Consider the following 3869-nt stretch of genomic DNA (forward strand, 5'->3'; position numbering starts at 1 on the left):
TGGGGAGACTTCCAAGTACACAGTGAATCTAGAGGCCCCAAGGCAGCCCAGGAGGAAAGGGAAATCTCTTTCCTATCTTAGGTCTCCATGCAAGGCAGATGGCCCTCCCAGGCACTTCTGTTCCCTTCCTCTGAGGGCTCTGTCTGTCCAGCTGTCAACCTGTCACTTCAGTTCTGCTCCAAAGCTGTTGAGTAGATGTGTATTCATCAAGCATCAATTTCTAACACTGAGGAAGGAGCTTCCTAAAGAGGGAGGTCTGTTCTTCTGGATGATTACAGGTAAGTTCTGTGTGGGAGGGTCAGACGGGAGGCTCCAGGAAGCAGATAGGGCAGGTCAAAACATTAGAACAGTCATCACCCGCTTTTCCACCCACCCACTCACCCATCACCCAACCACTCACCTAGCCTTGCACCCATTCATCCACCCATCAGTGACCCACCTACCCACCTGTTCATTCATCCACTCATCCATCCACCCATCCATCCACTCACACACCTACCCAACCATACACCCCCAACCCACATAACTGGAGACCGTTATGGATCCAGCCCATACCATGCATTGGGAGCACAGAGATGAATCATGTCCACCCCCTGCTTTTAAGCAGCCCCCGGTCTAGCTGGAGAGACATCCACGGGCATACCTCACTGCATGATTCTGTGATCAACTCTGTGGAAACCCCAAGAGAGAGGAGAAGGAAGGGCATTCCTGGAAGTGGGCACAGCATGGGTAAATTTTGGGAGGTGTAAGAGAGATGAGTATGGTTGAAGAATCAGGTGGATGAAGGGCCGAGGCAGAAGTTGACACTGGAAAGAGGGGGAGGGACCTTTCATTCCTGACCCTGGGAAGCCAGGGGTGACATTTGAGCAAAAGAGCCAGCACCCAGAGAGTGTAGCCAGAGACCTTTGGGTGGCCAGCCCACTCTTGCTCCAGGCCCCAAGGAGCCATGTGTGTCAAATCCAGCCTGCAATTCAAAGAAACAAAAAGACTCCAAATCTCAGAAATGATGCCTTTGTGGGAACTGTCTCTGAGATGGACGGACAGGTGGACGACGGATGGATGCATAGACGACTGGTTGGTGTGCAGATGCAATCGTGAACTCTGGTTCATGCCACGTGCTCTGGGGACATGTGTGAGGGACCCAGCATGGTTGGGGGCATTAGGCATGTGCATCCCAACGTACCCGGCTCTGCAGAGCTGGGGGGCTTGCAGGATGCACGGCCGTATCTCCAAGGGAAGAGGAGGGAGGGGAGCGCTGGGCAGCTGTGCTGGTGAGCATCTCTAACCAGGAAGTGGAGGCCACTCCTAGCTGGGGCTCTAAGAATTTCCTCGACGGAAGCAGCTTCTGAAATCTCCTGAGTGTAGCTGAATTTTTATCTAAGAAACCATCCGAGGCCCCTTGTCAGGAGCATTGGGCTCTGTTGGCTCTGTGGGACGGTGTTGTCTTTCACAGGGACCAAGAGCCAGGAGGACAGTGGAGGATGTGCCATAGGGATGACATCCCTGGCAGGGGATGGGGCTCGGTGTCTGAACAAACCCCCGTGCTGCAGCCTTCCAGGTGTCAGGCCCAGTTAGGAAAAGCCCACAGCTTTAACAGCTCGACATGAGGTCGGTGCAGTCAGATCTTGGGGCACCAGAGGGACCCAGGGTAAGGGACAGTGTACCAGGGGGCCCTGGGGAGCCAGGAGCTATGGAGAGGCCCAAGCAGGCTCTGGAAGGAACAGGAGCAGCAGCCTGCAGGTGGGGTGGGGCAGGAAGCTGAGGGCAATAGGACTGACTGCAGGGTGAGCGTCAGTGCCCCCCCAGATCCAGAGAGTCTTCTTGGCAGCCCCATTCCAAGCGTGCTCCAGGCAGGCAGAGGCCAGCAGCACCTCCCCTCCTTCACCCACACTAGTCAGCTGCTTGACGGAGTCCTGTAGTCAGCCCTCCCTGGACATCCCCTGGAAGCCCAGCCCAGCGCAGCCCAGCACAGGCACTGGGGGCCCCAGACAGAACAGATGTGCAGGCCCTGCCTAGTGGGGAGACAGGAGCTTCTGTGTGACAAGGCTTATGAAGGGAGGGTCAGCCCAGGGTGTGGGAGTGCCAGAGACAGGAGGCGGGAAAGGTTTCCCCCACCTCGCAGGTGATACCAAGCTGGATCTTGAAGGGAAATCAGGAGAGCTCAAGGGTGAGAAGCAGAGGAAGGGCATTCCAGGCAGAGGGCATGGCATGGGCAAAGGCAGGGAGGTATGAGAAGGGAAGCAGAGAGATGGGAATAAGGCATGCTCCTGGTGACAGGGTCTGTGAGGGACCAGGCTCTGCGACCCAGAGCAGCTGGACCAGGGAAGATGAAACCCTTTGGGTCGGCCACCATGGTTTCCAGTTCCCACCCAGCTACCAACTCTGGGGGGGACTTTGAGGAAGTCACTTAATCTGTCTAGACCTCACTTTTTCCATCTATTTAATGACATTACTGATGCTCGAGGCACAAAGCCATTTAATTAAGAGCCTGTGGACCAGAGGTTTCAAGGAGCCCTTGAATTTTCAGCGAACTCTGTAAGTGCTGTCAAAGCCCTCCAGCCAAAGACCCCCAGGAATATGCCTGTGCTTGAACAAGTTGGGTTGACTGCTCGTTGCAGCAAGAGAAAGCTCACACTGTGGGGAACCGTGGGGTGTCTTAGTAAGAGGGTGCTAGAGAGGATTTCTTCTAGGATTTGGGCTGGTGTTAGGTGATTCGGGGGAGGGTTTAAGGAAGCAGGGCTTTGCTCTGGATTGGAAGTGGAGTGATTCTGTGATTGCGTATCAGTAAATCTTATCTAGAAAGAGGGAAGATTAAAGTGAGGCTAAAGTTGTAATTGGTAAAGAAGCAGCATATTAGCCAGGTTAGGGGACCACTTGGTCATTTTTGTGGCTCGGACAATCCTCACGCTCTGTCTGTGTTCTGATGTGATTATGGAGTGGTCTTGTTTTTGTCTTGATCTATGGCAGCTGCAGAGTGGCCTTGTCTGAGGCTGATGTGCTATAAAACTGTTCACATTCAACGGGAGGACACCAAGTTCTGTTTGTGAGTGGGACGCCAGCTCCTGGATATGGGGCCTGCTTTTCTCTTTCTCAGTGTGCTCCTAAGGAGAGGGCTTTAATCAGATTTTCTGGGAGATCTGGGATCTCACAAAGAAACAAATGCTTAATTTCTAAAATCGTCTAGAGCCCAGACAGGCTTTGAATCGCCTGTCCAAGATGGCCCCTCATGTGGCTTATCACATGTGACCTCAGTTGCTGCCTCTGGGAAATGAGCGGCTCTTATAGCAGCATCAGGTTTGTGGGGGAGGGTGCAGCCACCCGCAGAGGCTCCGACAATGTTGGTGAAATTAAATCACTCTGTTAAAATCAGTCTCTGTGAAATTAAATCCCTCAATCTTAAAACCAACATGGACCATTGAATGGCAGCAAGAAAGACTGTTTGGTTTCTCTTGTGAATAGCAGCTTTTCTTCTTCGTGCTTTTAAAAATGTCCTTTTTACAACTCCAATGCCGGGGAATATGACATCTAACAAAAATGCATACGTGTTTCTCTTTTGCCCCAGCAATCCCACTTCCAGCAATTGGCCCTAAAGATACACCTCCGACAATGTGAAAATACATATGCACAAGGTATTCACTGCAGCATGATTGATAATTGCAAAATATTGGCAACAATGTCAGTTCCTATACATAGACAGTGGCCGAATAAACGGTGGTACAGTCACACAAGGGAGTCCTATGCAGCTGTAAAAAGATCAAGGAAGAAAGCTATGGGTGGATGAGGAGTGATTTCCAGGACATACTGTTAAGTGGAAAAAAGCCAAGTGCATAAAAGGGTATGCAACCCTTCGTGTAATAAACAAGATGATA

The sequence above is a fragment of the Balaenoptera borealis genome (assembly GCF_965194805.1).
Source record: "Balaenoptera borealis genome assembly, chromosome: X".
NCBI lineage: Eukaryota > Metazoa > Chordata > Mammalia > Artiodactyla > Balaenopteridae > Balaenoptera > Balaenoptera borealis.